This window comes from Macrobrachium nipponense, chromosome 24 (assembly GCF_015104395.2).
Source record: "Macrobrachium nipponense isolate FS-2020 chromosome 24, ASM1510439v2, whole genome shotgun sequence".
Classification (NCBI taxonomy): domain Eukaryota; kingdom Metazoa; phylum Arthropoda; class Malacostraca; order Decapoda; family Palaemonidae; genus Macrobrachium; species Macrobrachium nipponense.
Window position 1 is genome coordinate 63286203 of NC_061091.1, and position 27339 is coordinate 63313541.

At 45.0% G+C, this 27339-nt stretch overlaps 1 protein-coding gene across 1 annotated transcript in view; it reads right to left on the reverse strand.

The window, feature by feature from the left end:
• The window catches only part of LOC135205679 (glucocorticoid-induced transcript 1 protein-like), a 379652-nt gene that overhangs the window by 351436 nt on the left and 877 nt on the right, over positions 1–27339 (reverse strand). The window lies entirely within an intron of this gene.

Here is a 27339-nt window from a genome sequence, read left to right on the forward strand (position 1 = left end):
CCATTGACGACGACACTGAGGGAGCTGTCAGTCGAGTACAAAGACCCTGTAAAAAGAGATGCCCTTCTCGGGTTAGTACAGCAGATGTTGGAGAAGGAGGCCATCGAGAGAGTACAGGATCCGCACTCTCGGGGCTTTTACAATCGCCTCTTTTTGGTGCCAAAAGCCTCGGGAGGGTGGAGGCCGGTCCTGGACGTGAGTGCATTGAACCGCTTCGTGGAGAAGACAAAGTTCTCCATGGAGATCTCCAATTCGGTCCTCACTGCTCTCCGTCCAGGAGATTGGATGGTCTCCCTTGACCTTCAGGATGCTTACTTTCACGTCCCCCTGCATTATTCGTCGTGGAAATATCTTCGATTCATGGTGCATGGAAGGATTTATCAATTCAGGGCTTTGTGCTTCGGCCTCTCTACAGCTCCTCAGGTGTTTACGGCGTTGATGAGGAATGTAGCAAGATGGCTACATCTGAAGGGGGTGAGAATATCGCTTTACTTGGACGACTGGCTCATAAGAGCACAGTCAAAACAACAGTGTTTGGAGGACTTGGAGATAACTCTGGAATTAGTCAGATATCTCGGATTGCTCGTGAACTGCGGGAAGTCTCAAACGATCCCCAGCCAGAACTACGTCTATCTGGGGATTCGGATGGATTCTCGGGGTTTTTTCGAGCATATCCATCCCAAGAAAGGATTGCGAAAGGGTGTGGAAAGATCTCGGCCTTCCTGGAGAAAGAACGGAGCTCAGCGAGGGAAATGGCTCAGTCTTCTGGGCACCCTTTCGTCGCTAGAGCAGTTCGTTTCTCTGGGGAGGGCTGCACATGAGACCCTTGCAGTTCCATCTTAAGGAGAAGTTGGAACAGGAAGACAGGAGAGCTGACGGATACCTTTCCCATAAGATAGGAAAGCATCAAATACCACTTGCGATGGTGGTTAGGAACCTCTTAAGAAAGAACGAGGGAGTGTCCTTGTCTCTGCAGAACCCTCACCTAGTGTTGTTCTCCGACGCCTCGGAGACGGGATGGGGAGCAACACTAGGAACGAAGGAGGTGTCAGGCATCTGGACGGAAGAACAGAAGACCTGGCATATAAACGCAAAAGAGCTCATAGCCGTACATTTGGCACTGAGACATTTCGAGAACGAAGTCAGAGGCGTGGTGGTCCAGGTCAACTTGGACAACACCACGGCTCTGGCATATATCAGAAAACGGGGGGACACACTCTTTCTCCCTTTACGAGCTGGCAAGGGATCTGTTGCTCTGGACGGAGGAACGAAAGATAGTGCTCCTGACGAGGTTCGTTCAAGGAGGGAGAAATATAAGGGCGGACAGATTGAGCAGAAAGAACCAGGTCCTTCCAGCAGAATGGACCCTTCATTCACAAGTCTGCCAGCAACTATGGTCTCTTTGGGGGAAGCCTCAAGTAGACCTATTTGCAACGTTCCTCTCCAGAAGGATGGAGAACTTTTGCTCATTGGGGGACGATCCCAGAGCCCTGTCAGTCGATGCCATGCTCATGAACTGGACGGGCATAGATGCGTATGTTTTTCCCCATTCAAGATTCTGGGGGAAGTAATAAGAAGTTTCGTGTCCTCGGAAGGAATGAGGATGACGTTGATCGCTCCCTATTGGCCTGCAAGAGAATGGTTCACAGAGTTACAGGAATGGATGGTGGACTTCCCCAGATCTCTTCCCGAAAGGACAGATCTGCTCAAACAACCCCACTTCGAGAGGTACCACAAAAACATCCACGCTCTCGCCCTGACTGCCTTTCGACTATCGAAAGACTGGTCAGAGCGAGAGGCTTTTCTCGCAAAGCTGCAAATGCAATTGCGAGAGCAAGAAGGTCCTCAACCATGCGGATACGTATACCAATCGAAGTGGGAAGTTTTCCGTAGATGGTGCAAGGCGAAGAAGCTGTCCTCCTCCGATACCTCTGTGACCGAAATTGCAGATTTTCTTTTATATTTACGGGAAGAATCTCAGTTAGCAGTTTCAACCATTAAAGGGTATAAGAGCATGTTATCTGCTGTGTTCAGGAATAGGGGCCTGAACATAGAGAATGACAAAGATCTTCATGATTTAATTAGATCATTTGAGACGACGAAATCAAGAACTTCACTCACCCCTAGTTGGAAACCTAGATGTGGTCCTCAGATATCTTATGTCAGAGAGATTCGAGCCTCCTGATAAAGCATCTTTCAGAGACGTAACAAGAAAATGTATTTTCCTGATAGCTCTCGCTACTGCAAAAAGGGTGTGAGTTGCAAGCTCTAGACTCGAGAGTGGGTTTTAAGGGAGACTCGGCAGTATTGTCTTTCAGGCCTTTGTTTTTGTACATGGAACTTACCCAGCAGATATATACTTAGCTATAGACTCCGTCATCCCCGACAGAAATTCGAATTTCGCGGCACACGCTGCAGGTAGGTCAGGTGATCTACCGCCCCTGCCGCTGGGTGGCAGGAATAGGAAACGATTACCGTTCTAGAACCAGATTTTCTCTGTCGCGGTAGTGTCAACATACGTTGTTGCTACCTCCTGACTTGATTTTCGTTTTTTCATCGCCATCGACCTTCTGGGCTGTCTTTTGCAGGGAAGTACTGGGTCTTTGGTTTGGCATACGCTTTTATTAACTTTTTAATGAATTTGGCTTCGAAATTTCGAAGAATATATTACGTGAAACTACCGAATTTTTCGGTAGACACTCATATATTTTGCAATAAGGGAAATATTGATTTTTTTTTTTCACTAATACGTGTATAAGTGTTAGAACTTGATGAAGGAAATATAAGATCTAACTTCCTACTTCAGGAAGTCAGAAAGCATATAACTAGATACGCTTCCTTTAGAAGCTTTAAGAGCTCTCGTACTAACGAGCAGTTAGAGTATTGACAATACTAGTAGTTGTTGCATCCTCATCACCTTCTTACTCCACAGAATCTACAAATTCATATGTGCAAATTTGAAGATAAAATGGATGAAGCTCAAAAGGCGAGCTCTTAAAAGGTAAGAAGTGAATATAGTGTTTCCCAGTGCAGTGGAGGGTGCGTCTGATCGGCTCCGTAGCGCTTCCAGGCCTAGACCTCTTCCAAACTCCCAGACCCAGTAGAGGAGGAAAGTCGACAGCCGCAGGAAGGTTAGGGAGAACCCCCACCGGTCAGGTGTCCCCTCGGCAGGTTCTGTAGAACGTCCCAGACTGCCAAGGATAGCCATTGATAAGGCATCCTTAAAAAAGTGCGTCTCTTCATCTTACATCCGAAAAGACGAAGAATGTATGTTTGGAGTTTCGATGATCTAGCGCGTTCTCTGAAAACTAAGAGAACACTGAGCAAGAGCCAGCGCTGCCAGGAAGCGCGTTCCAGCAAGCTAGCGTGAGCTACGTTCAATAGCCAGCAGCGAGCCGCGTTCTAGCTAACAGACTAGTGCGAGCTGCGTTCCTACAACCAAACGCGAGCCGCGTTCTAGAAAATTTTTCTTGACGCAAGGCGCCTTCAAAGAGACGAAGCGCCAGCCTGGCGCAAATTGCGCCAGAAAAAAAACAGACGGCTAGAGCAAGGAGCCTTATAGTAGAGTGGCAATCAGAATGAATCCTTCCATTGAACGTTTCGGGCAAGAGGCTCTTTCAAAAGGGGCTAGTAGCTAGCTCGGAACTATCAGGGAGCACGGGACCTTCCACGCAAGCGGAACGTTCCAGGAGCGAGTCTCCTTTCTAGCGTGCGGAACATTCCAGGCGCGCGGAACATTCCAGGCGCTAGGCGCAAGGAGCCAGGCGCCAGAATATTCCTAATCTTCTTATGAGAGAGAGGTCAGTCGTGAGGCTCCCTCTTTGAGTTTTTAACTGAGCAACTTTCCCCCTAGCAAAGGTGCAAGATGTCGCACAGGCGGCCGTCGCTTTTGCCAGAAGGATTCTGATACTAAGAGAAGCCATTTTTTCATTATTCAGAGGACTCTCTCCTTCATTCATGCTCTTCCCTCGTTATGAAGAGGCAAGAGCTTTGGGAGTTTTCTTATAAGAATCTCATCGACGTTTGGGTATGATGGCGGATAGGAAATATCTACTTCCTTCCGTAAAACCCTACAGATGAACAGGAATTCTGTCTCCCACGATTTATGAGGAAATCACGAGATTTAAAGAGTTCCTGGATTAACTTCCTTCCTTAAGGAGATATATATACTCTTTCTAACATCGTTCTATTAACGAAAAGAACGAAGATAGTAAAAAATTTCCTTTCTCTATCTGCCTCGGCAGGGAAAGAAGCTAGTAGAGTATCTGCTGTATGAGAATACGATACGGCAAATCATAAGCACATACCGTAGTTACTTCTTTGCTGAGCAACTCAATTACCAGTATCATTCCAGGAATTTCCTAGGAAGGACTACGCTTAAAGGGATTGTTAAGACAACACCTACTTGGCTTCTAGATTTATCGAAGTCTTGTTCGCTTAAATATGCATTATAAGAACTTCCTGAAGTTCGATAATAATTTTATAAGATTCCTTTATTAAATGGAGTAGCTGGCAACTCTGGAAGAGTAAGGCCAGTCGGCTAACGAGACTGCTATCGCTTTAGACACCAACGCAGTATCATGTAGGTGTCGGTCCATGAGTGGTCAGTTACATGTCTCTCTCCTGCGGATGGAATGCCTAACCGTGTGTCTCCCCCTACAATCGTGAAATAGGCCTCGATTGAGGGGATAGTTAAGCAAACATAAATCAAATATTGTCTGCCTTTTGCTAAGAAGCTTTCAATAAGAAAGATATTACAACATTTCAATGCTGTTTACCGTAGGTAACATAACATTTTTAAAGGATTCTAATGCAGCGGAACTCTATATTGTATAATGCTCTCATGCTTACGAAAGCATGGCTTATTAGAGTACATGCTTAGTGAGAAGATGAATGTAGTAGAGAATTCACTTTAAGACTACGGTATGGTCAAGTCTTATGCACATACCGAGGTTAACTACAGAATTCCTAGTATCCTTACAAAGGTTTCCTAGATTAATGCTGTTTACCACAATGTGACAGTATTATGAAGGATTCTAATACGGCAGAGCGCGATATATATAATTCTCTCATCCTTTCGAGAAAACGCACACAACCTTTTTTAGAATCGGATATTGCTCAAGAGAAGTTGGGTGAGTCGGATGGGAAACATTCTCTTAGTGGCAGAAGTTGTTTCCCCTGAATGGACTATACTACGTATATAAAAGTTTTTTCCCACTAAGAACGGAATTAACATGTGAAGGATGTCGGGTACCATAAGGCATAGATGTTATGGCACATACCCTAAAAAGAACTAGAAGGAAGCGCCAGCCTGGCGCAAATTGCGCCAGAAACGCCAGCCGCGCCAGAAGCACCATCCAAGATATTTTCTCGTTAAGAGTCCAGTAGCCTCTCGGACAGCAGGCTCGGTAACGGCAAGCTTCGTTCCTGATTTCGTTACCCATTTAATCGAAAAGGGGTCGCTTACAAGGAATGATGAAATGATTTATTTTAATCACTTAGGCCAATTCCACGACTCTCTCATATCGCAAAGAGCATCGAGAATCTCTTTTTTCGCCCCTGTTCGCGTTAACAAAAGAGAACCTATTTGGGAACAGACACGGAAGTAACGATCCTTAAGAGGTTAGATGCAAGATTTTGCATGTCCGTGAGAACCTTCTCGATCGAGATAATAACTGTTAACGTATGTCTAACATTTATTGAAAAGAGTTTGGAGAACCTTCGGAAAGTCTTCTTCATAGAATCCCTTTGTAAGGTAGAAGACAAACAGGATTCCTTTCAGACTGCTTCCTTTTCCTCGAACCAAGAGAGGTAGCAATATAAGACATCTTTAAATTTGAAAGAAGGGGAATAAACTTTAGTCTTTTTTCCCCTAGTTATAAATTCTTAACAGATATTAAGATAAATGGGCGTCAAAGGAGAGAGGATGTATGCCTCATTTTGGCCTTAGAGAGGTTGGATTCACAGAAGTCACGTTCTTCTCACAGCATGTTTCGTAAGGCTTTTCCAAGAGTATCTGGATTCTATCAGAATCTATTATAAATAGACCTATAAAACCTCTCCACTCTGAGTCTGTCCGCGTGCAGACTGACCAGAAGTGGACATGAATGAGAGGTTTTTTCAAGGTAAATGACAATAGTCATGGCTAAGACATAGAATTGCTGCAGATCGTGCTAGATGGAATGAGGAAACTGTCCTCTTCCGATACCTCTGTGAACCACATAGCGAGGTTTTTCTTCACTTTCAGAGGGAAGAATCACCTATGTATATATCTGCTATCAAAGAACGCAGTAAAAGGCTATACTCTGTCTCTACAAGGGGAATTAGATCATGTACCTCGAATGGGATCTTTTTGTGGCCACAGATTCCGTGTTCCGACAAAATGGAACTGCTCCTCATCAAACTTCTTTGAGGAAGTTTATGAAGGAATTCTTTGTTTCTCTTAGCCCTAAACGACCAAGAAGACAAGTGAATTTTTTGTGCATTGGAATCTCGCATCAGATTCAATGGAGACTCGGCAATGGGTTCTTGCCAGCATAGTATGTCTGGCAAAAGAACTAAATCCCTCTTATTTCCTGACGCAACGCTTTCAGACTAGAAGTTTCGTTGCCCAGGCAGGGTACTTACATTTTCATCTACAGAAGAGAGATGGTTTAAACGTTTGCCTACAGAGTCTTCGGGTGCGATGAGGGCTCAAAATGCTTCCCAGAAGGTATTCAGAAGGATACAATAAGAGCTAGAAATCAGGGTTCCGCCCAATTTCAGCTCAGTCTCTCCTTCGACTTCCAGACTCCTTCCCTTCCTTCGGGCAAGGATAGGGAAGATTCTGCAACGAGGAACCTCATCAACATGTAAGAAGAGATCTCGTTAGCAAAAGAAGTGTTCACGAAGGATCCTCCTCGGAGGAAGACTCTTCTCTCTCTTATTGTTAGATATCCTGTCGTCTACTGGGTGTAGCTGACTTAAAAAAAAAAAAAAAAAATCAAAAAAAAAAAAAAAATACCTCCCCTTGCCAGGGGCCAAAAGCTCAAAGGGGAAGAATTTCTTCCACCCTTCTCCAGTCTCCTGATAAACTATGTGGTTGTTCAGGACTCTCGGACAATGTAGCGCCAGCCAGGCGCCAAATGCCAATACAGGCGAAAAACGCCAGAGGCAGACAGTTCCAAGGAACTCTTGTCATGGTCGAATACTGAGAAGGAGCGGGCCTCAACTGGCGCAAATGCGCCAGAGGCGAACAAATCGGACAGATATAAGAGTGTCCGATGTGGACATTGCCAGACAGCCTAGAGACTCTTCCAAGCTCGAAGCTCCAGCAAGTGTGGAGGAGCCAAGCCAGGCGCCTTCCAGGGGCCAGGCTCCTTCAAGGCTAGGCTCCACCGTCAGGATTGAGGATCCATCCAGGCGCAAGGCTCCTTCCAGTAAAGAGAAACCTAAAGCTCTGTCATGTAAGAGGGCTAGTCCCCCATTGATATGATACAGGTAAGGCTCTGCCATGTAAGTGGGTCAGCCTCCATTGGCACGATCCGAGAAGGCTCTGTCGTGTAAGCGGGCTAGCCCCCATTGACATGATCCAGAAGGGTTTGTCAGTCATAGATCCCTACCTCGCTGAAACTCTTGAGGCATGCAGACTCATAGACAGTAATCATGAAGTCTTCTGCCAGGCTCCAGGTGCCTTCCAGGCGCAAGGCGCCAGCCAGACGCAAGGCTCCAAGCCAGGGCGCGAGGCGCTAGAAAGGAAGGAGGAGCCAATCAGGCACCAGCCAGGCTCTAGGCGCCATTCAGGCGCAAGGCTCCAGCCAGGCGCGAGGCGCTAGACAGGCGCTAGGCGCCTGCCAGGCACGAAGCGCTAGCCAGGTTCCAGGCTTCACCCAGAAGAGATCTATATCAAAGAATGCCCTGGCCTTCTTTGAGACATTGTGATCTCCTAAGCACTTGATAAGTGCATTGATGATTCCTTCAAACAGCTGAGAATTAAAAGCGCATGAAGTGCGAGCTTTTCCGAATCTTGTTCTTTCCCTAACAATATGTCATAAGGACATATTAGCTGTCACATACGGGAGATGCAACTCTGTGTTGACTTCCCATTATCCGAAGGATGTCAAGATAAAAACCTCGAGGGATCCTTCTCTCTTGGTTGATACGTGTCTGCGGATACATTGCTGGGATAGGGAGCAGATACTGATCCTTAACTAGTGAGTTAAATTTTATTTAACGTCGTGTTTTTTCTTTGGGTTGTTTGAAAGGAGTTTGTAGATAACTCTTTCAACTTAAGCACTAACCCTCGTGTTAGGATCAGGTGATCGGGATCGGTGTTGTGCTCCTTAATTATGCCACTAGGCATAGGCATATTGTCATGTAAGAGGCTCTGTCGAGTAAATGGATAAGACCCCATCGACAGACCCACAAGAACTCTTAGCCATAGGTCACATCCTCGCTGAGGCTCTTGAGGCGGAGCAGATTCCTAGGCATTAGCCATGGAGTCTTCCACCTGATCAAGTAGGAACCAAGGTTTTATTTATTTATTACCTACAACGTATGTTGTTTACCTGTCTATTCAGTAAATAGTTGTCTCTTTCCCTCCACCAAGGGTGTCAATCAGCTAAGTATATATCTGCTGGGTAAGTTCCATGTACAAAAATGATAGTGTTAAGATACAATAAAGTTTTGTACATACTTACCTGGCAGATATATACGATTGATGGCCCACCCAGCCTCCCCTCAGGAGACAGGTGGAAGAGAAAATCTGGTTCTAGAACGGTAATCGTTCCTATTCCTGCCACCCAGCGGCAGGGGCGGTAGATCACCTGACCTACCTGCAGCGTGTTTATGCTGCCGCGAAATTCGAATTTCTGTCGGGAGGGGATGACGGAGTCTATAGCTAAGTATATATCTGCCAGGTAAGTATGTACAAAACTTTATTGTATCTTAACAATATCATTTTTAGCGAAAAATGAAAATCCCTCAAGACCTTGGCCTAGAACGTTTGAAGTAAAAGGGCTTTCTCGATTAGTGGGAAATGAAATTGAAAGAGCATTATGCCCTGTTAGAGCATTGAAGTTTTACTTGCAAAAGAAAAAATAGTTGCAAGGTTGCAATCAAAGCCTCTGGTGTGCTGTTAAAGACCCAAGAAGGCCAATGTCAAAAAATGCATTAGCCTTTTTTGTTAAAAATGTAATAACTGAAGCTCACATGAGTTGTGATAGTGATTCATTTAAGACATTAAGGGTTAAAGCACACGAGGTACGTGCAGTTGCTTCATCGTTATCGTTCAATAAGAACATGTCGATGAAGAACATCTTAGCAGCCACGTATTGGAGGTGCAACTCGGTGTTTGCCTCATATTACTTAAGAGATGTAAGAGTAACATACGAGAAATGCTTCTCTCTGGGACCGTATTTATCAGCGGATACAGTGCTGGGTAAAGGAGATAAGACTGATCCTTAAATTTGTTTTTTTATCCTTATATTTTGTATAGTGTGATTTTAAAATAATTTGGTGTTGAGTTTTTAGGTTGTTTGAAAGGTGTTTGGGGATAACTCCTTTCAATCGTAAATACTAATCCACGGTTAGGATCGGGTGATCGGGATCAGTGTTGTACTCCTTTGTATGCCAATAGGCATAGGTATATTGTCATGTAAGTGGATAGGACCCCAGTGACATTGCCCTCAGGTTCTGTCGAGAAAGTGATAAGACCCCATTGACAGTCCTTTGATGAGTTCTCAGCCATAGGTCACGCCCTTGCTGAAGCTTTTGAGGCGAAGCAGACTTCTAAGCAGTAGCTTTGAAATCTTCCGCCTAAACAGGTAGGAACCAGGGTATTGTTAATTAACTTTTATTACCTACAACATATGTTGTTTACCTGTCTAATCAGTAACTAGCTGTCTCTTACCCTCCGCCAAAGGTGCCAATCAGCTAAGTATATATCTGACAGGGAAGTTGAATGTATGAAAATGATATTTTTATGCATTCAACTTACCTGTCAGATATATACTTAGCTATAGACTCCGTCGTCCCCGATAGAAATTCGAATTTCGCGGCACACTCTACAGGTAGGTCAGGTGATCTACCGCCCCACCGCTGGTGGCGGGAATAGGAATCATTCCCGTTTTCTAAGACAGATTTTCTCTATCGGCCGTGACAGCAAACATTGTTGTTGTACTCCTGATTTGATTTTCGTATTTTTTTTCATCGCTATTGATCTTCTAAGCCGGTTATTTGGTGACGTATTGGATCTTTGGTTTGGCATACTCTTTCGTGGGACTGTTTTTTTGGACTTGGTTTTGGATATTTCTCATGATGTCGGATTCTAGCTTTACGGTTAGAAGACAGTGTGTAAATGATGGGATGCATGGTGAGGCTACCGAAAGCTTCGGTAGACCCTCACACAGTTTGTAAGGGGTGTAGAAGGAAGAATGTTCAATTTCTAACACCTGTGATGAATGTGTAAATATGAATGAGGAAGAATGGAAGAATTTAAATTCATATTTAAGGAAATTAGATATGGATAGGGCTAGGAAGGCTTCCTCCAGAAGCGTAAGTAGGTCTCGCTCTAACGAGCCTATTAAATTAACACCTAACCCTAAACCTCTATCTTCTTCCTCTAGTACTAAGACTGCAAATCCGGCAACGGAAATTGCAGATCTTAAAGCTGCGCTACAAAGGATGGAACGTCAAATGCTGACGTTGAAAGGTAAGCACAGTGATAGTGAATTAAGTGTCGCTAGTGCAGTGGAGGGTGCGTCTGATCGGCTCTGTCTCGCTCCCAGGCCTAGACCTCTTCCAAGCTCACAGGCCCAGAGGAGAAGGAATGTCGAAAGCCTTACGGAGGTTACGGAGAATCCCCACCGATCAGGCGTCCCTTGGCAGATTCTGTGACGACCCGAACTGTCACGCCCCTTAAAGAGAAGTTGGAAGGTTCAACTTTGGATCAAGCCCTGAGCGTCTCCGATCTATCACCTTCCGTGAGAAGAAGAAAAGGAGATTGGTTCCTAAACGGAAATCGGAGTTTCCTTCCGCTTCTAGACATCCCTCACCTGAATCAGGGAAGGAAAAAGAGAGTGCGGCTGCGAAAATTATCCTAAATGTGCAGGAGCAACTTTCGGCCTTAGTAGGAGTTTTTACTAAGGAAACTCCAGGAGAAAGGACTCTTTCCTTCCTATAAAGAAGACGAAGGGAAAGAAAGAAGAAACGGAAGTTCGGCTTATACTCGGAGGAGTATGAAGAATGCGCCAAAAAACGCCAACCTGGCGCAATGCGCCAGATGAGTTTGAGTTTGAGACCGATACGAGTCAGAAGAGCCAGAAGCGCCAGATGCGCCATATGCGCCAGAAGAGCCAGCCTGGCGAAATGCGCCAGAAGCGCCAGAGGCGCCAGATGCGCCAGAAGCGCCACCCTGCCGAAATGCGCCAGAAGCGCCGGATGCGCCGGAAGCGCCACCCTGCCGAAATGCGCCAGAAGCGCCAGCTTGGCGCAAGGAATCACGAGCGCCAACCCGGCGCAATGAGCCACAAGTGACAAATAAGGAGATGGACTTCTTCCAAAAGACAATTAAGCAAGAGGATTTGTTTAGCTTTCGGAAGGATAAACCTTTACCTGACAAGGACTCTAGTTGTTTCGCACAAGCGGCCGTATTCCTTGTCAGGACATAGGTGGTTCCGGAGAAAGTGATAGGAGAGGCATCCTTCGTCTGACAAGGTGAGAGAAAGGGTCGCACAAGCGGCCCATCGCTCTTGCCAGGAGAAGGATAAGGTCGTTTTGCAGGATCAACCTATCTCTCGTAGGGACGCAAGTTATCGCACAGGCGGTCGTCGTTCTTGCGAGAGTGGGGTGGATGTTGCAAGAGGCCAGTCTCCTACTGGAAATAAACATCCTCTTCGGAATTGGATTTGGAAGAGATTTCGGACTCTGAAGATCACTCTGGCTGCCGGGTTTGTCAGATTACAAGACGCTGGGCCAGCCCCTCTTACTTCAAGAGTTTTGGGGACTCTTTAAGCCCTACTGCTCCTCCTCTCCAAGGTCCTTGTTTACAAGCACGAATGGTCCCGAAAAAACAATCATTCTTTTATTAAAATGAAGCCAACCATTTCCATGAACAAGGCTCTCCGATTCGTAGGAAATTGGTTGGAATCCAAGGAGAAGGCGGGGAAGACAGTCTTTACCTGCCCTCCTTCCAGACTATCAGGGAAGAAGGGAATTTGGTACGAGACGGGCAAACCACGGGGGGGTCTAGCTCTCCCGTCCACTGCCGATGCAGATTTTTTCGAATCTGGTGGATTCGTCGAGGAGACCAAGCCTTGTCATCAGCAAAGATCACATGGGGGACTTCTGAGATGGACCATCTCCTCAAGGGATTGTTTAATGTCTTAGAAGTTTTTAACTTCTTAGACTGGTCCCTTGGGTGTTGGCCAAAAAAGACACAAGAGAAGGAATCTCTTAGTCCAGAAGTCCTTCATAGTGTCCTTTCCTGTATGGATAAGGCAGTTTCAGGATGGATCAGGAGAGGCCTCTCTGTTTGGAACTGGTATTCTGAAGAAGAGAGTCTTATTTAGCTCTTTTCTGACGAAAGCAGTTACTCCTACTCAGAGGTCATCTCTTCTGTATGCTCCTCTGTCGACCAATTATTTCCTTCAAATCTTGTAAAAGATATTTCTCATTCTTTGACGAGAAAAGGCCACACAAGATCTCTTGGCCCAATCTGCAAAGAAATCGAGGACTTCGGGTCCTATTAAGAGAGAGACTCGGGCTCCTCAACAGCCCTTTCGAGGAAGTACCTCGGCCAGACCCTCTTTAAGAAGAGAGGAGTGCAGAAGAGAGGTAGGCCTTCCTTCAGACCTATCAAGAGAGCTAAATGAGACAACAGTCCTTCAAGCACCGGTAGGAGCCAGACTTCGGAAATTTTCCGAAGAATGGGCTCGGAGACAGGCAGAAATTTGGTCCCTTTCCGTGGTAACAAAGGGATATATGATCCCTTTCGAGACAGACCTCCCTTGACTACGAACCCGAGGGAACTGTCAGCCCAATACAGGGACCCTGCCAAGAAAGAAGCATTATTGCAACTGGTAGAACAGATGTTGCAAAAGGAGGCCATCGAAGTGGTTCGAGATCCGCATTCCCGAGGATTCTACAACCGTCTTTTCTGGTTCCGAAATCCTCGGGAGGTGGAGACTGGTCCTGGATGTGAGCGCATTGAACCGATTTTCGTGGAGAACACAAAGTTCTCTATGGAAACATCAAAATCGGTTCTTGCGGCTCTTCATCCAGGAGATTGGATGGTCTCCTTAGATCTACAAGATGCATACTTTCATGTCCCCCTGGCATCCATCATCGAAGAAATATCTCCGATTCATGATGCATGGGGAAAGTATACCAATTCAGAGCCCTATGCTTCGGCCTTTCAACGGCCCCTCAAGTGTTCACGAGGCTAATGATGAACGTTGCGAGATGGCTACATATAGAGGGGATAAATATATCCCTTTATCTGGACGATTGGCTAATAAGAGCAAAATCGGAAATTCAGTGCTTGAAGGACTTGGAGAAGACTTTGAAACTTGACAAAATCTCTGGGACTGCTCGTGAACCTCGAGAAATCACAATATCCCCAGACAGAACATAGTCTATCTGGGGATACAGATGGATTCTCGGGTTTCGGGCGTTTCCATCTCAAGACAGAATTACTCGAGGCTTAGAAAAGATCTCGAACTTCTTAGGGAAAGAACGGACCTCGGCGAGGGAATGGCTCAGTCTGCTGGGCACCCTTTCCTCGTTAGAGCAGTTCATTTCCCTGGGAAGATTAAATCTCAGACCTTTGCAATTTTATCTAAAGAGGGATGTGGAGTCAAAAGACAGCCGGAGACTTGTCAGACGTTTTTTCCCATCCAACAGGGGATAAAAATCAGACTAAAGTGGTGGTTAACCCCATTAACAAGGAACGAAGGGGTGTCCCTCTTGATTCGGAACCCTACACCGAGTGTTGTTTTCCGATGCCTCGGAAACAGGTTGGGGAGCAACACTGGGTCCAAAGGAAGTAGCAGGTGTTTGGACCAGACAACAAACTACTCTGCACATCAATGCGAAGGAACTCCTGGCAATTCATCTAGCCCTGGAATACTTCGAAGCGGAAGTCAGAGAGGCGGTAGTTCAAGTCAATTCCGACAACACCACAGCTCTGGCTTACATCCGGAATCAAGGGGGCACTCACACTTTCTCTCTGAACGAAATAGCGAGAGCTCTATTAACCTGGACAGAGGAACGGGGCATTATTCTGCGTACAAGGTTTGTCCAAGGAGTAAAAAACCTAAGGGCAGACAGGTTGAGCAGAAAGAACCAGGTTCTCCCGACAGAGTGGATGCTCCACTCAGAAGTCTGCAGACAAATATGGTCACTCTGGGGGAGACCCCAGATCGACCTGTTTGCCACGTTCCTCTCCAGGAAAATAGACAACTTCTGCTCGCTAGAAGAAGATCCCAGAGCCACAGCGATCGATGCATTCCTCATGGATTGGTCCAGGCATAGATGCATATGCCTTTCCCCATTCAAATTGCTGGGGGAAGTAGTAAGAAAATTTGTGGCATCGGAAGGAATGAGAATGACTCTAATTGCTGCCCTTTTGGCCTTCCCGAATCTGGGTTCACAGAGGTACTGGAATGGACGGTTTGGACTTCCCCAGATCTCTACCAGACAGGACAGATCTGCTCAGACAACCCCACTTCGAGAGGTTCCACAAAAACATCCAAAGTCTCTCCCTGACTGCCTTTCGACTATCGAAAGACTGGTCAGAGCGAGAGGCTTTTCAAAGAAAGTGGCAAACTTCAATTGCTAGAGCCCGCAGAGCCTCTACCCTGCGGGTCTACCAATCGAAGTGGGAAGTTTTCCGTAGATGGTGTAGGTCGAAGAAGCTGTTCCTCTTCCAATACCTCTGTTAACCGAAATCGCGGATTTTCTCCTCTTCTTAAGAGAAGAATCCAAATTGGCCGTATCAACTATCAAGGGATATAGGAGCATGCTCTCAGCTGTTTTAGAAACAGAGGGCTGAATCTCGAGAATAATAAGGATCTTCATGATCTCATCAGGTTTTTCGAGACTAAGAAATTGAGATCATCGATTCCCCCGAGTTGGAACCTGGACGTTGTCCTAAAGTTCTTGATGTCGGACAGGTTCGAACCTATAGATAAAATCTCATTCAGAGATCTTACTAGCAAATGCATATTCCTGTTGGCTCTAGCAACTGCTAAGAGGATCAGTGAATTGCATGCTTTGGACTCTCGGGTGGGATTTAGAAAAGACTCGGCTGTCATTTCTTTCCAGGATCTTTTCCTAGCGAAAGAATGAGAACCCTTCTAAACCTTGGCCTAGAAGTTCGAAGTCAAGGGACTCTCTTCTCGGTAGGAAGAGAGTTGGATCGGTCCCTTTGCCCAGTCAGGACCTTAAAATTTTATTTAGAAAGAAGACACAGCTTCAGGGATGTCGACAAGGTCTTTGGTGTTCGGTAAGAAACCCCAAGAGACCGATGTCAAAGAACGCACTGGCATTCTTTGTCAGAAATGTATTACCGAAGCTCATAGGAATTGCCAAGAGAACTCTTTAAAGCTGCTGAGAAGTGAAAGCTCACGAAGTCCGGGCTGTGGCAACTTCCCTTTCTTTTACGAAGAATATGTTCCATGAGAACATTTTTTAGCAGCAATTCTTTTGGAGGTGCAATTCAGTATTTGCATCCCACTATTTAAGGATGTTAGAATAACATACGATAAAATGTTTCCGCTCTTGGACCTTATGTATCAGCGGATACTATGCTGGGAAATGGAGCAGACGCTGATCCTTAAATTGTTTTTAATATTTTTAATAATTAGTTTAATATTGTTGTTGAGTTGTTGGGGTGCTTGAAAGGATGTTCGGGGATGACTCCTTTTCAATCGTAGTACTAACCCCAATGAGGATCAGGTGATCGGATTAGTGTCGTGCTCTATGATCATGCAATAGGCAAGGTGTTTTGTCATGTAAGTGGATAGGACCCCATTGACAAAGATCCTAAGGTTCTGAAGCGTAAGTGGGTAAGACCCCACCCCGGTAACAGACCATCAAGAACTCTTAGCATGAGGTCACTACCCTCGCTGAGGCTCTTGAAGCGATACGGGCTCCTAGGGCAGTAGCCATGAAGTCTTTCGCTAACACAGGTAGGAATCAAGGTTTTTAATTTTATTACCTACAACATATGTTGTTTCCTGTCTATTTCAGTAGATTAGCTGTCTCTTACCCTCCGCCAAAGGTGCCAATCAGCTAAGTATATATCTGACAGGTAAGTTGAATGCATAAAAATGTTATTGTCATGATACAATAAAGTTTTATGCATACTTACCTGGCAGATATACGGTGTATGGCCCACCCGACCTCCCCTCAGGGAGAGGTGGAAGAGAAAATCTGTCTTAGAAAACGGGAATGATTCCTATTCCCGCCACCAGCGGCGGGGCGGTAGATCACCTGACCTACCTGTAGAGTGTGCCGCGAAATTCGAATTTCTATCGGGGACGACGGAGTCTATAGCTAAGTATATATGCCAGGTAAGTATGCATAAAACTTTATTGTATCATGACAATACATTGTTATTGTACAATAAAGTTTCATACATACTTACCTGGCAGATAAATACTATTGAATGGCCCACCCAGCCTCCCCTCAGGAGACAGGTGGAAAGAGAAAATCTGGTTCAAGAACGGTAATGGTTCCCTATTCCTGCCACCCAGCGGCAGGCCCGGTAGATCACCTGACCTACCTGTAGTGTGTGTGCGAATTTGAATTCTGTCGGGGACGACGGAGTCTATAGCTAAGTATATATCTGCCAGGTAAGTATGTATGAAACTTTATTGTACAATAACAATATCATTTTACAAGAAATTGGTGCTCTGAAACTTATGTTGGAGATGATAAATTCACATTTTGTTATATATATTTTTTTGGTGAGGTTTTTCCAAATGAAATTTTTGGTCAAGAACATGATACATAAGTATTTGAATGATTACATTTATATAATTTGCATATTTTATTATCCTACTCTAGTAAAACATTATAATAACATAATTTTTCAAAGTTAAAATGGCAAAAATTTATCAATTATACAATTAGTAAGACACTGATCTCATCACTAGTGGCAATAGGCTTGTAGCTAAAGGGTTAAGTGCTACCCGTCAGTCCTTTTTTCATGTTCATGATGGTTTTAGGGTGAAAAAATTACCAGAGCAGTTCCTCAGTTCTTAGTGCCCTCTGTCAGGTTTACCATGGGTTTCACTCCAGAGGTGTTGCTGCCCATGCACATTTGAAAAGGTTTATTCCTGGTCTGTAAATAAGAACATTTTATTCTTTTTCTTATCAAACTGGAGGGATTTTATTGCAAGTCATTCAGCTATCCTTCAAGTAGTTGAGTGATGCTTTGTGTTTTAGCAGACTATGCTCTACTTGCGTTCATCATTCTGAGCAAGGCTCTTGTTCTTTGATCAGTCCTTATTAATAAAGACTACTGTGCGAAGATGATTGCTCATATTGTATCTCCTTTGTTGTCTCCCCCCTCCCCCAGTAGCAATTCACAGTAGGTTTGGAATGGGTTGATATAACCTTTTGGGTTGATTATGGCACTGTCTCTCGGTAGGCTCACAACTGCTTTTCTTTTGTTACACCATTTCACATTATTTCTTAGATACTTGAGAAGCAACAGCAGATACAACTTGGCATTCACTTCTATTTTGTCAGTTCTACTAATACTCAATTAACACTTCCTGTCAGAAGTACTTCTTACCTTTCCCTTCACTGATAGACGATGGAGTCAAAGAGTACAGTTACGTATTCATAAGTTTTTCCATGCCCTTTCCTAACAATTATTTTCTAGTGCAACTGTGAGGTTGTCCCCCTGTCATATCTTTTAAACTGTTTTACTCTCAATTTCCCTTTCATCACTTAATGACCTCATAAGTCCCAGTGCTTGCCTTTGGCCTAAATTTTATGTACTATTCCATGCTTTTCCATCAGCCCCCTCCTTGTGTGGTACTGACAGGATTCCATTGCCTTCCCAAAGGGAGGGCCATTGTTTTTTTTTTTTTTTTTTTTTTTTTTTTATGTCACAGGAATCAAACATGGAGCAACTAGAGCTTTGCATGGTACTCCTCCAATGTTTACTGTCAAGTCTCTGTGCTTACAGCTTTCTACATATGTAGTGGTCAAGTGGAAGGAGAACTTGGCACCTCTCCTTCTGACCCTGCATCTCTGATTAGTCTGTCAGGTCCCTTTAGTGAGAAAAGGACCTACCTATTTTCTCATGTTTTCTTGTTCACAATGTTAGGGGTTGAAATTTCTCATTAAGGTGGATCTAAGGTTATATTCAAAGAAGGAGCCAGACATAATGGTTTCCTTTCTCACTTCTAAAAAAATAAAGGACACCTGTATGCCTCTGGGTTCTGTTCCCTGGGCCTTGAATGCTGCAAAAGCAATTTTGTAGCTTTCCCAGTGTTGTCGGACAAGTCTGCATCTCACCTAAGTTTCATCTTGGGCTTAGGTTGGTTGAGAAGAGACACTTTTGATGGTCTCTTCAACCCCTTTGCACTCTAGCCTCTATGCAACTTGTAGACAGGCCAACCATGTTTGGCTGGTTGGATAGATGTAGGCAAGCTGCATGACTGAGCACTTATCTAATGACTCAGGTCTCATGATGTTCTGTCTCTCTTGAATAGGTACAGATGGTGTAGAGTGCTATCACATTTATCAATGGATGATGATACTGCTATCTCCCAACTCGCATTCCCTTCTTTTATGAAAATGACAGGTTTCCTTTTGTCTTTCCTAGATCATGGTTCAGAATGGTTAACAAAAACTCATGCACAGGGATCATAAGCCTTGTCCACAAGCTTTAGGAGGGCTCATTACGCTTGACAGGAAGCAGCATTTCCAAGGGGTGATAGACCATCCTGTGAGTCTCATGCCTTTGGCTTAGACTGTTGGGATGTCATGTATATTATTAACCTTGGGTTCTAATTCTTTCAGAACAATGCCAGTGCTCTTCTATGAGATGAAAACTTCTACCTGAGGAGTGGCTTTCCCTATATTTAAGACAAAATGTATTCCATTTGGAACTAATGCAAATTCAAGATAATTGGCACTTTTCCTAGATATACAACCCTGAAGTCTTCATCATAATCCTACCTCAGACCATTCTTACATTTATTCCTTCAGCTAAAGGAAAAAGCTCCTTGGTATCCAACAAATCAGTGGGCAGTTTACCACCACCCACCTACCTATCACTTTTAATTATCTTGTTGCCAAACTTGTACAACTGAACCAGCTGTGCACCAAGATATAATAATAGATTTAGAGTCTGTATTTCTGGGAAAATGGTAAGGATCATGATTTTACAGAAGTACAAACCATGACATTTTATGTAGCAATATTCTTCAGCATGAGCTGGAATTGGTCATTGAAACCTGGTATATAATGGTAGATAGATAAACCAAACTTTTTTTTATACAGAATCCTTCTGGTGAGAACTGGAAATGGTCACTGAGGCTTGGTAAGAAGGTGATTAATTAGTGGTAGGTAGGCGAATGGCCCACTTATCAATTGGTGATACGCCACTTTTCCTTTGGTATCAGTGATTATGCAGGGATGACTGAGGTAGGATTATACAAAGACTAGGTTATATATCCAGGAAAATAACATATTTATGGATAACTTATACTTTCCCACTGACATAAAAACCAAAGCCTTTTTTATTGGATCCAGTATCCTGGATACAATCTCTGAAAATTAGTAAGAAGGTGTTTAATTGATGGTTGGCAGCAAATTAGGTTGGAATTGTTGAGTAGATTATGAAAGAAGGCTCTCATTAGTATAAGTAGGGAAATTTCAAACCATCCTGAAAATTTTTTATTTGTTTCCTGTAAGAATAAAAACTACCATCTTCTATAAAGTTACCCTTAAGGCAGAAGGATCACCATTCCTCAGGTGGTGGATGACATCTCCAGAACTAATTGCCAGTGTTCTACCTCCACAGGGCCACAAGACAACCAAAGAAAAATGTCATGATTCCTACTGCACCTCTCCCACTGCAAGGGAGATCACTCAATGCACTACTTGCAGGGGGAGAGATGGAAGTAAGCCATTTCCCTACATGTAGAATATTTTTTGGGTCAATATTACAAGAAGACATTAGCTCACACAACGACACTATTCCTTTGCAATGCCTCAGTACTTATTTTTCTCTATTTTCACTTTCAGTAAAAAGAAAACATCTAAGCAAAAACAAAGTATTTCAACCAGCCAAATACTCAAAGTTGTAAAACAACAGCAGGTCTAGCAAACAGAGAAAGCATGATGCTTACCTTAGATGGCAGCCAAAGAACAAGGGCGGGGTGCCTGATGACATTAGGAGAGTAAGGGTATATTTCCCTATTTACTCCCTTAACCACCAGTTACCGAAAGATTGCTCAGTGATCATGTCAGCCAAGATTCCTCTAGGCCCTTTACCTCATTTTTTTTTTTCATTTTATTTGTTTATATATATATATATATGTATTTATATATATTTTTTTTTTTTGCATATCCTGCTAATACATACAGGTGTACTTAAAGACAGGTTAAAACATAGCCTTCTTCCCAACCTTGTTGAAAATAGTAATTGAAGCCAGTGAGGAGTAACTTGAGTAGTTGTGCTTTAGGAGGATGTTTGATTATGTACAGGAAGTATTAGAGCCAATGTCATGATCCTTTGTTGTGTTAGGGCCAGTCTTTGCTTAGTTTGTGCAGTTTATTGTCTCTATTGATATATTGGACTGGAGAATTTACATATGCACAGTTACTTTTCTCCTGGGAACAGTTTGATCCTTTTGGAAACTGCGTCTTATTTTTAGTATGTGATGATTAGTGTTTGTCTCTTTGTTTTTTTTTTTATATAAGGAGGATGCCTTTTTTGTATGTTTTTCAGAGTAGATGTGTTTACTCATGTTCACATAAAGAAACTTTTCTCTGTTGATGCTGTTATATTGAAAAAGTGTGTTTAGTTTTTTTATAGGTAGTTTTCCTATGACATCATCAGATGAGCAACTGATAAGCCGCTGCCTGTTTTAGGTCAAGCATTGTAAACAATGAAAATATCAATTTCATACAATGAACTTACCTGTCAGATATATACATAGCTAAGACTCCGTCGTCCCCGACAGAAATTCAAATTTCGCGCCACTCGCTACCGGTAGGTCAGGTGATCTACCTGCCTGCCCTGGGCGGCAGGACTAGGAACCATTCCCGTTTTCTATCATATTTTCTCTGTCGCCGGTGGTATCAACATTGTTGTTACTACCTCCTGACTGGAATTTGCTTTTCAAGACTTTATTGATGATCTTTATTGGATTTCTTGGTGACGTACTGGATCGTTGTTTTTGCAATTCGCTACTGTGGACTGGATTTGGACTTGCTTTTGATTTTTCTAATAGAATGTCTGATTCAAGTGTTAGTGTGAGAGTGTGTGTGAATGTAGGCTGCAAGGTGAGGATACCGAAGGCTTCGGTTGATCCTCACACTGTATGTCGTAAATGTAGGGGGTTTGGCTGTTCTTTGGCTAACACCTGTATTGAGTGTGAAAAGTTGGATGCTAATGAATGGAAGACTCTAACTTCTTACTTGAAGAAGTTAGAGAGGGATAGGATTAGACGGGCTGCACAAAAGAGTGTGAGTACAAGGCCTATTGAGCCTTTTTTCTGAGTCTAACTCTCCTTTTGTTATTGAATATGATTCTCCCTATGTATCTTGAATCCACACAGGCTTTGCATTCGGAGTTCGGCTTCTGAAATCGCCAATCTGAAGGCTACTCTTCGTAAAATTAAGACAAAGATGGCGGCCATGCAAGGTAAGGCTAGTGATTGTGAATTACAAAGTGAAGTGAGTGTTCCCAGTGTTGTGGAGGGGCGTCTGACCGTCCCTGCGATGCTCCCAGGCCTAGACCTCTTCCAAACTCACTACCCAGAGGAGTAGGAAAGTCGAAAGTCCGTACGGAGGTTGGTGGGGAAGTCCCCAACGGTCCAGGCGTCCCTTCAGCAGGTTCTGTTTCGTTCAGTCTGCTCACGGACCGCTCAAATAGAAGCGTCCTACGAGATTGTTTCTTGTCGTCCGGTTCTCCTTCACCTAAACGAGGGTGGAAGGACTCGGATCTTTCTAGGCCACTGAAAAGGCATTGGAAAGAGCGCGCGTTCGACTCGAGCCCGGAGCGCTTCTCGGAGGAAGCTCCTTCTTCTATCAAGAAGGCTAAGCTGGTTTCGACGCCTCTAGAGCTGTATTTGATGATTGCACTCCTTCGAGTTCTCCTGCTTATTCTATTGAAGAGGACGCTGGGGTGGCTTCCAAGAGGATTTTGCTTGCAGTTCAAGAGCAGAATTGCCTCTTTGGTTGGAGTTCTTTCAAGGGATCCCCTCGCAAGAAGGACGCTAGACTTCCTATTAAGAAGTCTCGTCTTCTTTCTCCAGCCAGACGTGAAGCTGTCCGCCAGACATGGGACGTCTTCCAGGCACGAAGAGTCGTACAAACGTCAGGATCTATCCGAGCGAGTTGCTCGAGATCAGGATACGCTCAGGCCTGAGGCGCCAGCCAGGCGCGAGGCGCCAGTTTAGCGTGAGATTCAGCCAAGCGCGAGGCTCCAGCCAAGCGCGAGGCGCCAGCCAAGTGCGAGGATTCAGCCAGGCGCGAGGCGCCAGCCAGGCGCGAGGAGTTGCGTGAGGCGCCAGACAAGCGCGAGACGTCAGCCAGGCGCGAGATGCCAGCCAGGCTACACGCTCCAGCCAAGCGTGAAGCGCCAGGCCAAAGCGCGGAGGCGCAAGACAAGCGCGAGGCGCCAGCCAAGCGCGAGGAGCTGTTCAGGCACGGAGAAGTCAAGCAGACGCGAGACCTTCTTTTAGACGTGAGAGAGAGTCGGTTCACTCTATGAGCCCCTTCTAGTAGGAGTTTGTCACCAGTAGAGAGAGAACGGGATGAAGATCCTCTCGTTTTTTCAGGCCGATTCTCCACAAGGTGGAGAAGGAATTCGGAAGAAGAGGGGGCGAGAGAAGGAGTCTCGAACTATAAAGATTAATAAACATTACCTTAATATAATTTATCTAGCCCTAAATCCCCAAAAACCGCACCAAAATTTACCACATTGGCAACCCTGTTACCTCCTATTCTGTCCGCCAGTTGGCAACACTGTCGTTGACAGATACGAAAAACCTTCCCTCAAATCAGTTGTTAACGAGCGCCCGTGTTGTTTACATCACGGCGCTCTTTATAAATTTCCTTAACATTTTTGTGCCTTTAAAGCTTTCATTATTTGTTAAATGAGACTTGATATGAATTACCACTCACGCATTACATCACGAAATAGTGAATTAACTTTGATTTCTGTAGTGGTTCTTATCTTAAATTACGAACTTTTGCACGACCCGGAACTACTGACCTGTCCAATTTTACAATGGATTACCAAGAAATTACGGTGCTTCCTTCTGCCAGCAACATCAGGAACTGCCCGGTTTGTGGGACAAGGATGAGTAGCAGGGAGTATGAACCACATGACATTTGTAGCTCTTGTCGTGGACAGGTTTGTGACTTGACTTCTCGTTGTGACGTATGTAAGCCTGGTCTGACGAGGATATGACTGCTTATATGAAACGCCAAACAATCTTGCGCGTAAAAGATCGGTTAAGGAGAAAAAGAAATAGATTGCTAGAACTGTATCTAACGAATTCTTTGACTTGGGCGCTCATGATTCTGGCTCTTCGGTTTTCGGTATCGTACGACTCCGACTCCGAATTAATTGATGCTTTGCCCCCTGTACAACCGGTAATTAGTGAAGTTATTTCTGATGTAGATTCGAAGATTTTGGCAATGGAAACTACCTGGAAACAGAATTTTAAGAAATTACAGCTTAGTCTAGATAGAGATATTTCTGCTAAGTTTAACAATCTGTCAGAGAATTTTCAAGAAGCCTTTACTAGAATGTCTAACACACTTTTAGATTCATTTTCAGCTCCTCGTCAGGTACCTGTCGACAGCACCATGGGTAACGGTGCGACGATTACCCCGGCTTGTGAACCCCGTCGTGGCGAAGGCCTAGGGGGGATCCGGTCTGGGCAGGTGCCTAACGAATCTTTACCCAACGTGTCCCCCTGTTAGTCCTGTAACAGTGCCAAAGGGCGCTTATTTAGGAGAAGGGGGGAGGGATATTAGTGTCCAGACCTAAGTAGCTAGTCGTCAGGATTTTACTTCAGAGGAAGTTTTCTAAGTTAGGATCTGATGATGATGATGACGCGGATTCGTGTGATATTGATGTTTCCTCGAATGGATGTCATGATGTAGAATTCAAGAAACTTTTTGATTTAATTTTGAGTTTTCTTCCTCAGGCGAGGCCTAAAGAGCAGAAGCAGCCTCCGCCTCGTTGTATTACAGAAGGGATTTTTCTTGACGGTCCTCCCGGTCACGGGAATTTTTACGTTTTCCCTTGCCCAGAGGTTCGCGAGAGTGAGGGCGGACGTTGCCGCTAAACTTTCGAAGGTGATCGGGGAAGGGAAGAGGAAGCTCTCTTCTCTTAATACGACACCGGAGAGGAGTTTACCAGGTGGCGGATGATTCTTCATTCTCTTGACCCCCCAAGCCAAAATCCTGATTTTTGTCCGACTTTCAAGTCAACCCTTGCCTTCTAAGGCTTCGGTCTCTGTCTCAATTGAAGATTTTATTGCTATGGAGGCTGTTATGAGCTCCTTACAAGAAGCTCAATCCTTCAATATGTGGGTCCTCGAGGGCTTTTAATGTATAAAAAAATCACGGACCCTCCGGGTTTGTTTCCTACCTGATGCTCCTCTTTTTGAGAAATTCTGCTCATCCATTTCAAATCGCTTCTGTACATCAGAACGAGCTTGCTGCTTCAATTTGCAGGCTTTCTTGTTTCTCTAAGGCGTAACCTGTATTTGTTTGGCAGTTACACTCCTCTGTATCGGAGATTCAGAGAACCCGTCTGTTGTCCTCTTCTCCTTTTGGCGATTTTCTTTTCGATATTTTCTGTGCTTTCTGAGGTTTTGAAGGAACTCAAGGTGATGCCTCTTCCCAAGCTCACTGGGCCTTATCAAGAGCTTTTTCCGCTGGTCTTCCTCCCGTTCCTTCAAGGAGTAAGCGTAAGTTTAGGACCAGATCTGTACCTTCTGCTCCAGCCCAACAACCTCCTTCTGGCTCTTTTTTCCAGAGTACATCTCAGCTTGCTGGTGCCTCTTCTTCATCCTCTGGTGCTCACCCTTTGAAAACGCGGGAGAGGTTCTTGGCGTGGCTCTAAGGGCAGAGAAAGAGCTCAACCTCCAGGAGGACCTTCTTCTTCTTCTTCTTCTTCTTCCTTGTCTCTGCGTAAGAATTTTCGGAAGTAGGAGTCATCACCTCGCCCTGGAGACCGCAGTAGGAGCTTGTCTCTCCCGCCATTGGTCAGCTTGGCAGGGGAGAGCGGTGGATGCTTGGGTGGTGGAGGTCCTGAAGGAAGGTTACGAGATCCCTTTGTTTCCAGACCTCCACTTTCCAATCGTCTCTCGAGTTCAGCAGTTTATTCCCCTCACTCAATCAGGGGTCAAGCCTTGGAGAAGGAGCTTTCGGCCCTCTTGGAGAAGGATGCCATAGAGCGAACTCGTCCTTCTCCCGGGTTTTTACTCTCGGATGTTTGTAGTTCTAAAGGCCTCGGGTGCCTGGCGCCCCATCATAGATCTTTCGGTTTGAACAAGTTCATTCTAAAGTCCAAGTTCAGGATGGAGACGGTCCAGACTGTTCTTTCATCCGTCAGGAGTGGGGGGACTGGATGATTTCCATCGATCTGCAGGATGCTTATCTGCAAATCCCCATCCATCCAAGAAGCAGACCTTACCTTCGGTTTTTCATGGACTCGGGAGTTTTTTCCTGTCTAAGACCCTTTGTTTCGGCCTCACCACTGCTCCACAGGTCTTTTCTCGGGTGATGGCTCCTGTTTCAGCTATTCTGCATCAGTTAACGTAAGGATGCTTCGTATCTGGACGATTGGCTAGTCCAGGCCGAATCTCTAGAGAAATGTCTCCGGTCGAGGGAGATAGTTCTGTCTCTTTGTGTCGAGTTGGGCATTCGTGTCAACTTCGACAAGTCCAATCTAATCCCTTGCCAGATCATGACTTATCTGGGGATTGTTTTTTGAATTCCCAGATTTTGAGGGTTTCTCCCGCTCAGAAACGGATAGACAAGCTTCTGAGTCTGATCGAAGAATTTTTTTGTCCTCCGTAACGCAGCCAGTTTCTCTTTGGAGGTCTCTCCTGGCCATTTGTCATCCTCATCCAACTGGTTCCCGGAGGTCGTCTCAGAATGAGGTCCCTTCAGTCGACACTTCGCCAGTCATGGGATTTCGTGTCCGAGGACACGATAGTCGCCTCTTCTCCACAATGTCAGAAGGATCTCCGTTGTGGATGCAAGTTCACCGCCTCAAGTCAGGGACATCTCTTCTTTCGGTTTCCTCCGGACCTAATGTTTTGGTCAGACGCCTCGGATCAAGTTGGGGCGCACACCTGGGCTCCGAAGCCGCTTCGGGCCTTTGGTTAGAGGAGGAGAGGAGCATGTCAATAAAATTGGAGGGAACTGAGGGCAGTGTACCTAGGCCTTCTTTCATTTCAGGAACAACTGTTGGAGTCGGTTGTCGCGATCTTTGTCGAACACACACAGCAGTCTCGTACTTGAGAAACCAAGGCGGCACACAGTCGGATCTTCTCACTCAAGAAGCCCGATCAATTCCTGTGTTGGGCAGAAGACAGGGGGGATTACGTTGGTCCCTCAGTTTATCCTGGGCCATCACAAACGTCTTAGCAGACGCCTTGTCGAGACCGAACGAAGTTCAAGGGTCGGAGTGTGGACACTTTGCCAGGAAGTCTTCGACAGCCTCAGGAAGAAATGGCCTGTCACAGTCGATCTGTTTGCCACCCCACTGAATTTTCGGTGCCAGATATTCTTCGCCCCTTACCAGACTCCTCAGAGTGCCGGGACAGACTCTCTTTTGCAGGACTGGAGGGACTTCAAGCCTATGCTTTTCCTCCGTTCTCTCTGGTGAGGTCAGTCCTCAACAAAGTGAGGGCAACCAAGCGTCTGGATCTCACCTTGATCGCCCCCTTCTGGCCACAGAAGGAGTGGTTTTCCCGACCTTCTGGAAGCACTGGTGGAACCCCCCATTCGCCTGCCAGAAGAGACCAGATCTTCTCAAACAACCCATTTTCATCGGTTCCATCAGAGGCTCCACATGCTTCATCTTCATGCCTGGAGACTGTCAGGAGGTTCTCCAAGCACGAAGGGTTCTCCTCCAGA